At 42.2% G+C, this 17,478-nt stretch overlaps 1 protein-coding gene and 1 long non-coding RNA gene across 27 annotated transcripts in view; one reads left to right on the plus strand and one right to left on the minus strand.

The window, feature by feature from the left end:
- SPIRE1 (spire type actin nucleation factor 1) overlaps positions 1–17,478 on the minus strand; it is a 196,402-nt gene that overhangs the window by 174,216 nt on the left and 4,708 nt on the right. The window contains exon 1 of one of the 26 annotated variants that reach the window (XM_077975381.1): positions 16,758–16,839. The exons of the other annotated variants lie outside the window; for them this stretch is intronic. The gene's annotated coding sequence lies outside the window, so the exon portion shown is untranslated. Of the gene's footprint in view, positions 1–16,757; positions 16,840–17,478 lie in introns of those variants that run through there. 26 annotated transcript variants of the gene reach the window in all.
- On the plus strand, positions 12,289–15,244 carry LOC144336557 (uncharacterized). Its single transcript, XR_013408443.1, has 2 exons — positions 12,289–13,843; positions 15,187–15,244. It is a non-coding gene; the product is annotated as an uncharacterized LOC144336557 (long non-coding RNA).

Below are 17,478 nucleotides of genomic sequence, written 5' to 3' on the forward strand. Positions count from 1 at the left end.
GGGATTGAGAGGGACTGCAGGGGTACTGTCCAGGCTAACTACTGTTTCTACCGTTTCTGAGGAATGGGGAAAAGCATTCTTCAATTTATTTATTTATTTTTTTTGAGACGGAGTCTTGCTCTGGAGTGCAGTGGCATGATCTCGGCTCACCGCAAGCTCTGCCTCCTGGTGGAGGCTTCGCTTCCCAAGTAGCTGGGACTACAGGTGCCCGCCACCATACCCAGCTAATTTTTTTGTATTTTTAGTAGAGATGGGGTTTCACTGTGTTAGCCAGAACGGTCTTGATCTCCTGACCTCCTGATTCACCCACCTCGGCCTTCCAAAGTGCTGGGATTACAGGCCTGAGCCACAGCGCCTGGCCGCATTCCTCAATTTAACAACACCTTCTTCAATTAGAAACTACCAGCATAGCATCAGGGGATTTACATTTGACAAGTTTTGAGTCTTTCTTCAAAGGTTGGCCACTTCTGTTTTACTGCACCAGACCTAAGGAATGAATCCCTCTAAAACTTACAAATCCTACGACTTCACCCACAATTTCTTTTTTTTTTTTTTTTTGAGATGGAACAGAATAATTTCTCTTCCTCTAAGTACTTTTTTGATAATGTTGAAGTATTTTCAAAACTTAATGTTTAAATACTACTTCAGATATTTTCTTTTACATCATCACAGTTACTCTATCCTTCTAATTAAACACATCCTAATAAACTTGTTATTTGAAGGAACTAATTTACCATATTTAATCATCTGAAGCCTTTTTAAGGCTACCATTATCTTAGGTTACTGAAATTCGGCCGGGCGTGGTGACTCATGCCTGCAATCCCAGCACTTTGGGAGGCTGAGGCAGGCGGATTACAGAGGTCAGGACTTCGAGACCAGCCTGGCCAACATGGTGAAATCCTGTCTCTACTAAAACTACAAAAATCAGCCGTGCATGGCGGCAGGCGCCTATAATCCCAGCTACTTGGGAGACTGAGGCAGAGAATTGCTTGAACCCAGGAGGCGGAGGTTGCAATGAGCAGAGATCGCACCACTGCACTTCCAGCCTGGGCGACAGAACAAGACCCCGTCTCAAAAAAAAAAAAAAGAAAGAAAAAGAAAGGAAAAAAGCAAGAAGGGCTGAGGGGGGAGAATGGCTTAAGCCAAGAGGTGGGCAATAAGCTGAGATGGTACCACTGTCCTCCAGCCTGGGCAACAGAGCCAGACAGTCTTTAAAAAAAAAAAAAAAAAAAAAGAAATTGTTAGACGAGTCCCCTTATGTCCCAGGAAACAAAAGCCTACGCCTTCCTGTAAACCGATACAGAACGGCTTTAAGAAACAAACCGGTCCTGATATAAAATGTCTATTATAAAGAATTCGTAACTAAGACAGCACTGTCATCTTCAGCAGACATCACAAATCTTAAATATTGATGATAAGATCGTTTCACCACGCATCTGCTCAGAGAGAATGAAAATACTACTTTCAAATTAAAGTAGCTACTTATCTTTAAAGTAGAAACCTCAGCATATGGCTGAATTATCATGCAGTCATATTATCAATATGATTCAAATTAGCTGAATAAGCAAAAGGCAAACTATACCTACCAAAAAAACAGAATCTCTGGAACTTTTAAGATAAATGGTTCTCAGAATTATTCTCCAGCTTTTTACTATGTGACCAAATTCTAGACAATGTTTCAGTCCCTCTAACTAAGTGAAATTATGTTCTTTTCATGATAAAACTGAGATACCAATGAATACACCCTGCCCTCCTGCCAGCATACCTCTCCCACCTTCAATTGTTCAGTAAATATTTATTCAACACCTACTAAGTACTACTCATAAGCACTGATGACGTACTGTCATAGTAAACAAGCTAGACACAGTTCTTGCCTCATAAGACTTACATTTTATTGAACACAGCCCCAAAAAAGCAATCAAACAAAACACAACTAGTGATAAATGGATCCAAAAGGGGGAGAAAGTAACAGAAATGACCCCATTTGGGGTGGCCAGGTAAGAGTCCTCCAAAAACTGATATTTAAACAGAGACCTTGAAGCTGGGTAGAACCAACTGCAGGGTGGGAAGAAGAACCTGTTCCGGAAGCAGGAGGTGGCGTGTGACAGGCCCTGGAAGTGTTTGGTGGATGACTAACATCAACTGTGTTTAGACAGGCAGGGGGCAGATCACACAGGCTTGTAAGGATAGTATGAGGAGTTCAGATTTGATTTTAAAGAAAATGGGAAGCTACTGAAGGATACTAGGCAAGAGGGTCAGCTGAGTCCAGGTAGTTTCCAGGTCAGTCCTGCTATAACATGAAGAATGTAGTGGAGAGAACCAGATGGAAAGCTCCAGGCCAGCAAGGAGGTTACTATCACTGTCCTGCAGCACTACACGGGGGCAGCCAGCAGGGTGACGGCAGTAAGGAGGGTGAAAGGGAGACGGTTCATGGAATAATTTGGAAGTGGAACAGGATTTGCTAATGGACTGACAAACAACATCCTGAACATGCTGCATGTTTTCAAAAGTAATATTCTCAAACATTTGACCAAAACTGATCAACAACAACCATTAGTTTAAGAACTATAATACTTTTATAAGAAAGGAGTATATTAAATAAGCTTCCGGGACAATTTTTGTGTTATTACTAGGAAAAAAAAAAAAACCTCATAGTTTTGAAGTTAACAGGCTGAAATTTAGCAATAAAAAAATTTCTACAGCCTAATCATATCTGAATTTCTTTTTTTTTTTTTTTTTGAGATGGAGTCTCGCTCTGTCGCCAGGCTAGAGTGCAGTGGCGCGATCTTGACTCACTGCAACCTCCACCTCCAGGGTTCAAGAGATTAGATTCTCCTGCCTCAGCCCTGCAAGCAGCTGGGACTACAGGCGCCCGCCACCACACCCAGCTAAGTTTTGTATTTTTAGTAGAGATGGGGTTTCACCATTAGCCAGGATAGTCTTGATATCTTGACCTCGTGATCCGCCCACCTCAGCCTCCCAAAGTGCTGGGATTACAGGCGTCAACATAAACAGTTGTAGCAGGTGACAATCCCAAATGTTCTAGTATTCTCTATCAATCGAACAGTTCTGGTTTTCACGCATTTCATACACACATCTGTATCCATTCTCTTTAGAATCTCCTGTCCTTCTGTGGCATCTGATCGAGTACAAGACAACCTAGCCAACAAGAGCCCTGCAGAGAGGCATCCCAGGAACTTCTCTCTTCCAAGCCCTAACTCCCTTTAGATATATCACAACTCTACCATCCATATCCATTTACCCAAATGTGTTACCTTCCCTCTGTCAAGATTTGGGAGATCTGATTTAAAAACTATAAAAACAACGTAGGCTTGACATAGACTACACTTTGCCATTTTCAGCTATTTAACCTTTACTACATATACTATATATATATATATAGTCAAATATCTTTTTGTAATGAGTTTTGTAAGTTACACATTTTTATTATACTTATGAATAAAGTATTGTTCTTTAAATAAAAATATAATGAAAAGATCATTAATTAAAGAAGGTCAAGCTGAGCACTGTAACTCAGGCCTATAATCCCAGCACTTTGGAAGGTTGAGTGGGGGCGAATCATTTGAGGTCAGGAGTTCGAGACCAACCTGGTCAACATGGAGAAACTCTGTCTCTACCAAAAAAAAACAAAAATTAGCTGGGCATGGTGGCACATGCCTGCAGTCTCAGTTACTTGGGAGGCTGAGGAGGGAGCATCGCTTGAACACAGGAGGCGGAGGTTGCAGTGAGCTGAGATCGAGCTACTGCACTCCAGCCTAGTGACAGAGGGAAACTCCATCTCAAAAAAAAAAAAAAAAAAAAAAAAAGGTGCAGGGTTAGGGGACAACTATCATGAACTTAAGGAACTTAACAATTTCCCATCAAAAACATTTAAGTTTATACACGTCAGGCAATAGAACAGTTCAAATATTTCATCTAAACTATGGCTTATCTTACAGGTCTCAGATGAAATTCGTTCCAAGAGTTTATAGGGAAAGTTATAGTTACATTGTTTTATTATTTACATAAATAAGCCCTCCTAACACTCCCCAAAGGATTGAAAGGAGCTAAATTAAACGATCAATAAATGAGTATCAAACAAGTCAGGAAGTGGTAAAAGAAGGAAAAAACCAAATTCAAGATAATATAAAATATATGGAAATCATTAAAAAATATAAACTGTGGTCAAGCACTAATTACCTTTCCCTGATATTCTGCAAGTAACCCTCCAAAGTCCATTCTAAAAACCTGGTGGAGCACCTGAGACCACAAAGGTCTAATCACATTATGGATACCCACATTTCCAATTTTTTCAACCTCAAGAACCATTCTATAGACTTTCAAACATATATTTAGTATTGTTTTAGAACTTCTTTATCAATCTTGACTCTAATAATTTGGAAGTATTCATCTTTTTACAAAGGACAGCAATGGCTCAGTAAAAATGTATCTGTGCAGCACATACAAGATAACAAAACGCCCCACATATATTTCCTCATTTGAGTCTCATAACAATTTCACGAGAAGGGCTGGACAAATATTACTTCCATCTTACAAGTAAAGAAAGACAGCGGCCAGACACTGTGGCTCACGCCTGTAATCCCAGTACTTTGGGAGGCCAAGGCAGGTAGATGGCTTGAGCCCAGAAGTTCAAGACCAGCCTGGGGAACATGACAAAACCTGGTGTCCACAAACACACACAAAAAAAAAGAATAAAAGAAAAAAAAAAAAAGACAGTATAAGCATCAGAAATAGTTAAATGGCTTCCCTGAGGGTATAACTCTTCAATAGTAAGCATCAGAGCCAAAAGAATCAAAACCGCATCTTTTGTAGCCAGCTCTTAGTTCTCTCCATGTTATGGTGTGACATTCAATTAGCTGATTTGCAACTATCTGGAAGGCAGCAAAGGAACATGGTGGGAATCAACATGACTCCACAGGAAAAAATATTTTCCAGGCCAATTTAATTTCCAACAAGTATAAATCATCATCTATCTTCCCATCCTAACCTGCCCCTCCTGCCTACCCTGTCACCCAAGCACCCAGGCAAGAAGTCAGAACCTTTGAACAATCCTTCCTCTTTCTCACCTACACATAATAAGTGGAAGAGCTATACCCTGTCCTATTTCCTAAATCACTCTCAATCTGATTCTTTCTCTCCATTCCTACTGCCCTAATTCAGACCTCCATCATCTCCTGTTGGAACAGCCATAACACTCCTAACTGGTTTAGCAACTTAAAGGCTACAAAGATCTAAAGATAGTATAAAATGCCTACTGGTGTCTTGCCCTCCGTTTTACCCAATTCAATACATCTACAAAGCCCCTACATTTATCTTTCTAAAAAGAGTAATCTGCTTACATCATTTTCCTGCTTAAAACCCTTCCATGGCTCTACACTGCCTGTACAGACTATAAATATACACTCGACCACGTGGCTGGCAAAAAGTCCTTCATCATCTGATCCCAGCCAACGTGCCTTTCCAGCCCGTCTCACTCCCCCCACTCCCACACACATCCTCTGCTCCAGGCACAGTGAACACCCACTACAAAGAAGACAAACAGGTTTAACCTCACGTGCCAACTCCAAGTAATTGGTAGTGGCCACCTGAAGCATCCTGTTGAGAACTCTTGAGGCTGCTTATAAATTCGGCAGCAAAAAATGCGGTAACTGATTAGCAATTACCTGCTTTCGGCATGCGGAAGTGGGTGGCAGCACAAATGTCGCACTTGCCATCCATGTACTGCTGCTCTCTGAGCACCACGTAACATCCTCTACATATCCAAGCCTTTCCAATTGCTGCTGCTTCTGCCTCACATCTACCTTTTATGCTACAGCCCCATCCTGGAGACCCCCAGAAACCAGATCTCCTCTGTAACACTCGCCTCCTGTCACCAGGCAGGGTCAGCCACTCTGTTCTCTGGGCTCTTAGAGTTTTTCTGCACATCTTCACTATTTTAGAATTACTGCATGGTACTGTGTTAGTTTCTGCATCCATGAGCTTCTTGAAGGTATGAGTGCACTTTATGCCTCTTGGTATCATCAACATCTGGCCCAGTGCACTCAGAAGGCACTCAAATATTGGTGAAATGAATAATAAAATAATGTAATGGAAATATCTCTAATATGGTATTTTCACTAAAAATCCAGGAAGACATGACCAAACCCTGGGACCAGGCAACCTATGGGGATTGTTAGTGACATTCTAGCACTACCCATCAATTATCTCTATTTATATTTTTCTCTCTCCAAAATAAAAGATATTAAAGGAGTATATTAGATAGGAACTTAACTTCTAATTAAATTAAGGGATGGAAGAGAAAATGGGAAATATGACAGAAAAAGACCATAGACTCAATTTTTAAAAATGCATTAGGCCCGGCACAGTGGTTCACACCTGTAATCCCAGCACTTTGGGAGGCAGAGGGGGGTGTATCACTTGAAGTCTGGAGTTTGAGACCAGCCTGATCAACATGGTCAAACTCCGTCTCTACTAAAAATACAAAATTAGCCAGGCGTGGTAGTGCATGCCTGTAATCTCAGCTACCACGGAGGCTGAGGCAGGAGAATCACTTGAACCTGGGAGGTGGAGGCTGCAGTGAGCCAAGATCGCAGGATTGCCCTCCAGCTTGAGCAACAAGGGCAAAACTCTGACTCAAAAAAAAAAAAAAAAAAAAAAAAAAAAGCATTAGCACAATTAGTATAAAAACACCTAAGAGTCACGGTTTTCAGAAGCCAGCAGTTTGGTATTATTAGGAATATAACCCCTCCATATACCTAACCCTAATCAAATCCTCTTTAAATTTATACTAATGTCTCATATTGGTTTTAATTTTAAAAGTTTGTGAGATACAATCACTTTGGAAAATTTCTGGCAATACCTACTTATGTTGACCATATGTCATGAATTAGCAATTGCACTTTTAGGTACATATTCAACAAAAATGCTACATTTGTTCACCAAAAGACACAAGCAGTAATGTTCATAGTGGTATTATTCCTACTATCCAGTAAGTCGATATTTGAAACCCAAATATCCATCTAGAGTTTGAACATCAAAAATAAACTCGTTAACATTTCTTCTTCTATATTAAAAACAAGGCAGGCGCAGTGGATCACACCTGTAACCCCAGTACTTTGGGAAGCTGAGGCAGCAAGATCACTTGAACGGAGTTCAAGACCAGCCTGGGCAATACAGTGAGAGACCCTGTCTCTAGAAAAAACAAACAAAACTATTAGCCAGGAGCGGTGTTGTGCATTTATAGTCCCAGCTACTCAGGAGGCTGAGGTGGAAGGATCACCAGTACCCAGAAGTTCAAAGTTACAGAGAGCTGTGATCACATCACTGCACTCCCACCTGGGCAACAGAGCAAGACTACGACTTTAAAAAATAAATAAATAAAAACAAAACAGTAAGCAACAAGCATACCCAGCGCTGAGATCATGGTTTCTAAACACCATTCTCCAATAAAAGAAACAAGAGCTCCCTGGAAATACGCATGACTCTAGGGAAGGGGCAGGAAATATATAAGATGAGCCTTGAAACATCTTGTAGTGCCAGAAAGCAAGGACGTGCTCCACCAGACAGAAGGAGGAGGAGCCAAAGGAACACAGGAGCCAAGCCTAAGGAGCACCCAACGGCGGCCACGGCGGGAACAATCTGAGTAACAAAACAACCAAAGTACAAAATGTGTGTCAATCCAGACTGATATAAACAAATGATTGAATACATAAGTAAATGGAGGAGAAGGCACAAATCTTCTTCACAGAATTCAAAATAACTTTAAGAAGATATTCATGTCTCCAGGAAGTGGTTTAATTACCTGGCCCCATCCCTGAATGCAGGCTGGAATCAATGACTCCTTTCTAAAAAACAACATATTAAAAAAAAGTAAAAATAGTAACTTTTTAGTGGAGAAACCTGACAAATACTGTCTTAATCAAGTGTCCAGGTTATCGTAACCACTGATGTCACAGGTTATCATGTGCCCCAACATGATGTGATCGGGGAGCCCTTCACCTCGCTGGTATTCTTCCCCCAAAACTATAACCTAGTCTAGCCATAAAAGTATCAGGCAAGTCCAAACGGAGGGACATTTTACAAAACAGCTGACCAGTGCTCACCAAGACTATCAAGGTCATAACAAACTGTCACAAACCAGAAGAAACTAAGGAGACATGATGACTAAATGCAATATGGTATCTCGGATGGGATTTCTGCAATAGAAAAAGGACACCAAGGCCCGGCGTGGTGGCTCACGCCAGCACTTTGGGAGGCCGAGGTGGGCGGATCACCTGAGGTCAGGAGTTTGAGATCACCCTGACCAACATGGAGAAACTACTAAAAATACAAAATTAGCCAGGCGTGGTGACTGGCGCCTGTAATCTGAGCTACTCAGGAGGCTGAGGTAGGAGAATCCCTTGAACCCAGGAGGTAGAGATTGTGGCAACCCAAGATCGCGTCATTGCACTCCAGCCTGGACAACAAGAGCAAAACTCCATCTCAAAAAAAAAAAAAAAAGAAGAAGAAGAAAAGAAAAAAAGAAAAAAGAAAAAGGGCATTAATAGAAAAACTAGGGAAACCCAAATGAAGTCTAGAGTTTAGTGAATGGCAATGCATCAATGCTGCTTTTTTAGTTTTGATAAATATACCACCATAATATAAGATGTTAACATTAGGGGAACTGGGTGAGGGGCAAATAAGAATTAGCTGCATTATCTTTTCAACTTTTCTGTAAGTCTAAAATTATCCCAAAATAAAAAGTTTGGTCAGCCACAGTGGCTTGCACCTGCAATTTCAGCACTTTGTGAGACTGAAGCAGGTGGATCATTTGAGGTCAGGAGTTCAAGAGCAGTCTGGGCAACATTTTTCTCTACAAAAAAATAAAAATAAAAAATTAGCCAGAGGTGGCAGCACACACCTGTGGTCCCAGCTACTTGGGACGCTGAGGTAGGAAGAAGACTGCTTGAACCCAGGAGCTGGGGACTGCAGTGAGCTGTGAACACACCACTGCACTCCAGCCTGAGCTCTGACAGAACCCAGGAGCTGGGGACTGCAGTGAGCTGTGAACATACCACTGCACTCCAGCCTGAGCTCTGATAGAGAAAGACCCCGGCTCTTTAAAATAAAAAAAAAATTCACTAAACATTCCCACTACATTTGGTAACACAATATTTCCTTCATAGTTTTACACAAACATCTGAAAGAAGGTATTTTCCTTTTTTCTACTTAGCCAACAAGAACTAAAAGGGAAATATATACAGCTCTAATGACACTGTTACCAAAGGAGGATGAGAACTGCTGTTATTTTATAGGACCAACGATGCAGGAGAGTGAATCTGACCTTCCATATATAACAAGCAGAATGCAACTCATCATCTCTTACCAACATACAGTCCTTGATAGCTCAATGATTTTTTTCTTCTGAAGTTTAGTCAAAACTCTTAGTGAGGCCAATGGTTTCCTAAGAGTCCTAACTTACTCGAGGACTAATATCTGTAGATGACTAAATTCTTTCTACTGTTTCCCCCTGCAAAAGTAGAAACACAGATACAAAACCACAAATGCATTATTCCAAAATTTCTCTCCAAAACTCCTGTGACCCCTCTCTTAAAACCCAACACAGGTAGAAATATATTACATGGTAAATTGGAACCAAAAGTGACAGCAAGCCAGGCTTGGTGGCTCACACCTGTAATCCCAACACTTTGGGAGGCCAAGGCAGGCAGATACTTGAGGCCAGGACTTTGAGACCAGCGTGGCCAATATGGAAAAACCCCGTCTCTGCTAAAAATACAAAAATTAGCCAGGCTCAGCGGCATGCGCATGCAATCCCAGCTATTCGGGAGGCTGAGGTACGAGAATTGCTTGAACCTGGGAGGTGAAGGTTGCAGTGACCCGATATCGTGCCACTGTACTCCAGCCTGGGCGACAGAGTGAGAGACTCTGTCTCAATATAAACAAACAAACAAACAAACAAACAAAAGTGACAGCAGGCCACGCATGGTGGCTCACGCCTGCGATTCCAGCACTTTGGTAGGCCAAGGTGGGCAAATCACTTGAGCCCAGAAGTTCCAGACAAACCTGGGCAACATGGCAAAATCCCTGTCTCTAAAGAACTATATAAAAATTACCCAGGCATGGGCCAGGTGCGGGGGCTCACACCTGGAATCCGAGCACTTTGGGAGGCTGAGGCAGGCAGATCACAAGGTCAGGAGTTTGAGACCATCCTGGCTAATATGGTGAAACCCCGTCTCTACTAAAAAATAAAAAAAATTAGCTTGGTGTGGTGGCACGTGCCTGTAGTCCCAGCTACTCGGAAGGCTGAGGCAGGAGAATCGCTTGAACCCGGGAGGCAAAGGTTGCAGTGAGCTGAGATTGCGCCACTGCGCTCCAGCCTGGTGATAGAGCGAGCCTCCTTCTCAAAAAAAAAAAAAAAAAAAAATTACCCAGGCACGGTAACACATGCCTGTAGTCCCAGCTACTCGGGAAGCTGAGGTGGGAGGACTGCTTGAATCTGGGAGGTCAAACTTGCAGTGAGCCAATCAAGCCACTGCCGTCCAGCCTGGGTGACAGAGCGAGACCCTGTCTCAAAAAAAAAAAAAACAAAAACGGGGGGGGGATAGCAATCTTATCCAATTACAGCTAAAATCTTAATTTTGCAAATGAACATCTAAACATACTGTTAAGGCTCCTCCCACACACTGACAAGGGGCCTGTGTAAATGAAGAGACCTGAAGTTTAAGCTGCATTAGATTCATGGTATATTTACCACTGTGTTTCTGTTTTATTTTCTCCTCTATAATGACTAGAACTATTTACCCTTACATCGCCCAGGTAAAACTAGAACATTACTTGTACATAATAGGAACTCAAAGCATATTTGTTAGCTTGAATTAACTTGACATATTTGAACTTATTATTTAAAGAGAACAATTTTTATCTTACTGTAACTGATAAGGCATTTCACCAATCTCTAATTCTACCATTCACCCCTACTACCTACTCTGGAAACCTACGCATATACTTCATATATTCCTTTCCTTTAACGATCAGGAAGGGAACACAAGAAATACAGAAAGAGCGGACCAAAAAAAATGTTTTTAAACATTTTTTTGCTGGGTGTGGTGGCTCACGCCTGTAATCCCAGCACTTTGGGAGGCTGAGGTGGGCGGATCACAAGGTCAGGAGATGGAAACCATCCTGGCCAACGTGGTGAAACCCCGTGTCTACTAAAAATACAAAAATTAGCCAGGTGTGGTGGCACGTGCCTGTGGTCCCAGCTACTCTGGAGGCTGAGGCAGGAGAATCGCTTGAACCCAGGAAGCGGAGGCTGCAGTGAGCCGAGATCGCACCACTGCACTCCAGCCTGGGCGACAGAGTCAGACTCTGTCTCAAAAAAAAAAAAAAAGAAAAACATTTTTTCACTATTTCAATCTTTTTCCACAAATATTCTCTCTTTAAAATCAAACAGGATTTTATTCCAAGACCATCTTCCCCTCCAAATTAGCATGAACCTTGCTGAGAAGCTTGACTGATCATATCTTCTTTTCAAAACCCAAACAAAGCCTGAATGTTCCCTATACCAAGAAACCATTCTCAAGGGATCCCTTTATTAGTATGCACACAAGCATTCATTGTTCCTTTCAGGAAAACCTTCTACCAACCTTAAGATTATTTTAAATCAATATATGGCCATAATTTTTAAATTATGCTTTATACATCTAAACCAAAGGTACATCAAAAATTTTGAAACCAAAATTTAAAATAAATGCTTGTTGTCAGATTGGTATTTAAGTCCTGAAAGACTATGAGACCACACACGATTCTAATCTCTAATACCACTGCTATTAAATAATTCTTTGTGGCGTCCTAAAAAAGCAAATGCTTTTTAACCATGTGAAGATCTAGATTATAACCTAAATTGCATCAGTCACTACTTCTAAAGACCCTGTATACCAAAATGTACTCTAATTGCCAGTCAGGTATACTTACGAGTACACGAAGAGCCTGCGTGTCTTTAACCCCTGAATTAAGGGTGTGAAAGTTAAAACTTCATCAACTTGTACCTAATAAACTTTCCCAAACAACAAAGTCTTATTTAAGACTACATAAACACTGCAGAAAATAAAATATTAAGCCACCTAACAAGAATCATAAACTCTCTTGATTCTAAGCAATCTATCCTCCTGTCATCACAGAAATACATCTTAACCATACTGCTCATTTCAAGACGTTATACATAATCATTTTTACTTTTAAGAGATCCTCTAAAAAGCTAGTCTTTCCTTTTTCTTGGATTTATCTCCCTGCGTCCTGTATCCCACTGCTTTTATGGCCATGCTAGCAATATGGCTCTAAGTTTTACCTGAATGCTAAATAAACTTACTAATTCTTCATTTTTTTTCCTTCATTAGTCTCATTTCCATGCCTCTGACACCTTTCACATTTTTCTATGTTTCTTACAGCGTATTTCTATTTATTTCATTCAAACTGAATCTAACCATTCTCAGATATATCAATACTGTTAAAAGTAAAAAAGAATTAAAATCAATTACTACTACATTCACTCCCCCAAAAAGTCAGTAAAGTCTATGAAGTACTATTTATTCTAAAAGGACTAAATGGAGTGATACTGCTGGTACTGGTAAGAACCAGCAGGACTCATTCAGCTCAACAACAGAGTGATAATGGCCCGCAGAAGGATTCACTCACTTGAGGATTACAGCAAGAATCCATTTCTCCACCCTGAACACAATCCTGGGCACCATCTGCTAGAGCAGTGGTTCTCAACGGGGACGATTTTGCACCCTACCGAACATTTGGCAATGGATAGAGACTTTTTTAATGTCACAATTTGCAGGGGAGGGGCTTACTGGCATCCACTGTTAGAGATCAGATCACGGATGCTGCACAGGACAGCCACCACAACAAAGAATTATTCAGCCAAAAATGCCAATAGTGCCAAAGTTAAGAAACTCTGACGTTGACATTTACCCCAATTCTTGGTAAAAACATAAAACAGATGGACTAGAGACAGTATGGTGGTGAGAAAGGACCACAGGATTAGGGGAGGAAGGAAACTAAAACCTATTGAGTACCTGCAATACAGCAAGTCTTGCCATTTGACATATATTATTCTCACTTATGCCCCAACCCTATGAAAACAACAATATATTCTGATTTTACACAGAAGGCTAGACTCAGGGGGATTGGGGAACTTACTCACTGTCACTTATCTAAGGGGAAGAATCACAATACAAACCCAAACCAAATGCTTCATTCCACAACACTACAAAGCCTAGAGACTAAAAGATGGAGATCTGATTCAAAGAGTTACTAAACACTTAACTTCCCTAAACGTCCATTTAGAAAATGTATCAGGCTGGGCGCAGGGCCTTGCGCCTGTAATCCCAGAACTTTGGGAGGCCGAGGCTGGTGGATCACTGAGGTCGGAAGTTTGTGACCAGCCTGGGCAACATGGGGAAACCTTGTTTCTACTAAAAATACAAAATTAGCCAGGCGTGGTAGTGCATGTCTGTAATCCCAGCTACTCGGGAGGCTGAGACAGGAGAACTGCTTGAACCCGGGAGGCAGAAGTGGCGGTGAGCCAAGATTGCACCATTGAACTCCAGCCTGGGCAACAAGAACAAAACTCCATCTCACAACAAAAAAGAAAAAAAAAAAAATCAATGGATGTGAAAACATAAATGTTGCAGATTGCTAACTACATATAATCATGATAAATACAATGAAAAATAAAGTGTGGTCGGCACACAGTGGCTCAATTCTGTAATCCCAGCACTGTGGGAGGCTGAGGCGGGTGGATCACCTGAGGTCAGGAGTTCGAGGCCAGCCCAGCCAACACGGTGAAAACCCATCTCTATTAAAAATACAAAAATTAGCTGGGCATGGTGGTACACAACTATAATCCCAGCTACTTGGGAGGCTGAGGCAGGAGAATTGCTTGAACCCTGGAGGCAGAGGTTGCAGTGAGCCCAGACCGTACCACTGCACTCCAGCATAGGCAACAGAGTGAGACTCCATCTCAAAAGAAAAAAAAAGAAGTGATCAAAAAAAAAAAAAAAAAAAAAAATTTGGCCGGGCACGGTGGCTCACGCTTGTAATCCCAGCACTCTGGGAGGCCGAGATGGGCGGAACACGAGGTCAGGAGATCGAGATCATCCTGGCTAACACAGTGAAACCCCGTCTCTACTAAAAAAACAAAAAAATCAGCCAGGCGCGATGGCTCACGCCTGTAATCCCAGCACTTTGGGAGGATGAGGCCGGCGGATCACCTGAGGTCTGGAGTTCGAGACCAGCCTGACAAACATGGTGAAACCCCGTCTTTAATAAAAATACAAAAATTAGCCGTGAGTGGTGGCCGGCACCTGTAGTCTCAGCTACATGGGAGGCTGAGGCAGGAGAATTGCTTGAACCTGGGAGGCGGAGGTTGCAGCGAGCCAAGATCGCACCATTGCACTCCAGCCTGGGAGACAGAGCGAGACTCCGTCCCAAGGAAAAAAAAAAAAAAATACAAAAAAAATCAGCCAGGTGTGGTGGCAGGCGTCTTTAGTCCCAGCTACTCTGGAGACTGACGCAGGAGAATGGCATGAACCCAGTAGGCAGAGCTTGCAAGCTTGCAGTGAGCCGAGATCGCGCCACTGCACTCCAGCCTGGGTGACAGAGCGAGACTCCATCTCAAAAAAAAAAAAAAAAGTTTTTTACTTATTTTCCCCAACTCGTTCCTACAATGGAAGTCTCATGAATACAAACGTTCCTTAAAAACAGAAAAAAGAAGTCAAGCGCAGTGGCTCACGCCTACAATCCCAGCACTTTGGGAGGCCGAGGCAGGAGGATCATGAGGTCAAGAGATCAAGACCATCCTGGCCAACATGGTGAAACCCCGTCTCTACTAAAAATACAAAAATTAGCTGGGCATGGTGGTGCATGCCTGTAGTCCCAGGTACTTGGGAGGCTGAGGAAGGAGAATCGCTTGAACCTGGGAGGCAGAGATTGCAGTGAGCCAAGATTGCGCCACTGCACTCCAGCCTGGGCGACAGAGGGAGACTCCATCTCAAAAAAAAAAAAAAGAAAAGAAAAGAAAAAGAGAGACTGGGCAAGGTGGATTACACCTGTAACGCCAGCACTTTGGGAGGCCAAGACAGTTGGATCACGTAAGCCCAGGAGTTCCAGGCTGCAATGAGCTATGACTACACCACTGCACTCCAGCGGTGCAATACAGCAAGAGCAGCGGTGCAATACCAGAGCAGCCTGGGCAATACAGCAAGACCCTGTCAAAAAAAAAAAAGAAAAGAAAAGAAAAAGAAAAAAAGAAAAGAAAGAGAGAAAAAGAAAGAAAGAAAGAAAGAAAGAGAGAAAGAAAGAAAAGAATTTTTAAGTGTGCACAACACCAAATTATTCATCAAGTTTAAGAATCAAGATAACATCTTCAGAAGACTGTGTATCCTCCTGAGCCATGCAATTATTCTTAAATCCCATGAGGAAATAAACTAATATTTTAGTATGAACTTCTTAAATAATTTTAGTCAATAGAAAATGCTCAAGTCTCTATTAACAACTTTGATTAGGCCTTCTCCATAACTGGTAGCGCAGGTCATGAGCAGAACTGAGAAAGAGAATTATAAACCTATTACGAATTGTGGAGAACAACTCCACTCACTATTTTCTCCATAAAGGCAGTTTATTACACTGAGATCAACATGTTATCACTCACACTAGTGATGTAAAAAATATTCCATTTCAACATAAGGTTCAGACCAAAAAACGAAAAAACAAAAAACCCATCCACGAGAATCTATCTATCTTTGACAACAAAACTACACTATTTTGGGATTAAGTTTAAGTGACAAGACAATGTAAACTGGGGGCTTGTTCTCTCCGGAAATCACCACTACCAATGCTGCTTCTGAAAGCAGGCTGCACACAACCATTTTTCCTCTGGAAACAGCTAAATTCCAAGGTACGATATTGCTGTATTTATTTATTTATTTATTTATTTATTTGACGGGGTCTTGCTCTGTCACCCAGGCGGGAGTGCAGTAGTGCAATCTTGGCTCACTGCAGCCTCCACCTCCCAGGTTCAAGCAATTCTCGCGCCTCAGCCTCCCAAGTAGCTGGTATTCCAGGGGCACACCACCACGCCCGGCTAATTTTTGTATTTTTTGTAGAGACATGGTTTCACCATGTTGGCCAGGCTGGTCTCGAACTCCTGACCCTCAGGTGATCCACCTACCTCGACGTCCCAAAGTGCTGGGATTACAGGCATGAGCCACTGCACCCGGCAAACATTGCTGTATTTTATAAATGTATCTTTTTGTACCAATTAATACACTATAAATTATAATTGCAAGTGTTTCTCACTAAGATTAAGTCCAGGTTTAAAAGCAATAAGCCAATCAAATAAACAAAAAACTATGTGAAATAGTTTCAAAAGATTAAAAAGATGGATTTAAATAAAAACTTGTTTACCTGACGCTAAAAAGTAAAAGATAAAAGCACGTAAATAAAAATGTGTTTACCTGACACTAAAAAACAAAAGATTAAAAACATGTTCTGGCGGAACTGAAAGAATAAGTATAACCTGGAATATTGTTTTAATCAAGTTAGACAAGGGTTTTCATTAAATGTCATTTTATTAATTCGAAATTACATCTTTCACCTTAAGCGTTTTGACATTTCCATCAACTTTCTAAAAGTGAGGGTAGATTGTTTTTCTATGTTTTTAATAGACTTGCCTCTCAAAAGAATGAATTAGATAAAAACTGATGAGAGAAACCTTTCCTCAACCTCCTCCTCCTCTTCAATGAGCATCTGAGTAAACCCTGGCTATAAATTACTGTTTAGGTCATAATCCTGAAAAATTTGCCTTAGACAATGACGTAACTAAGGCCCATTTTCTCTTTGTATCTGGACATCCTGTCAACTTTTTGCTTTACAAACCTGTTTTTCATCACAACCAATTTTCACACACAGGAATGTAATCGTGTTTTCCAACGTCCAGGAGCCAAAAATCATTATTTAGTCTATTTTTCCATTTCTCCCCAAAGAGCAGAATTCTCCTCAGGGTACATTTCTGAACGGAGGAAAGGCTGTCTAACGAGGAGCTCGGGGTTCCCGACAGCGGCACTGAGGATCCGCGCGGAGCCCCCGCGTGGAGCCTGCGATGCCCTCCCCACCCCGCGAACCCGGCCGTGCGCAGCAAACACGGCGTGAGGCGCACAGGCCGCTGGCCAGGAGCAGGGCCCAGCCCACCGCTCCCAAACGCGCCGCGGGCAGCTGTCGCGCGGGCTGCACAATGACGAGCGCCCCGCGGCCCGCAGGCCCAGGCCCACCCAGGGCCGCCCCAACGCCCTCCGCACAGCGGATCTGCGCCGCCGCCCGCCACGAGGCTCTGACCTCCGAGGGGCCCCGGCCCGCCCCGGCCTGACGCCGCCCTTCCCTGCGGGTCCCGGCCGG

The sequence above is a fragment of the Macaca mulatta genome, chromosome 18 (genome assembly GCF_049350105.2).
Source record: "Macaca mulatta isolate MMU2019108-1 chromosome 18, T2T-MMU8v2.0, whole genome shotgun sequence".
NCBI classification, from domain to species: domain Eukaryota; kingdom Metazoa; phylum Chordata; class Mammalia; order Primates; family Cercopithecidae; genus Macaca; species Macaca mulatta.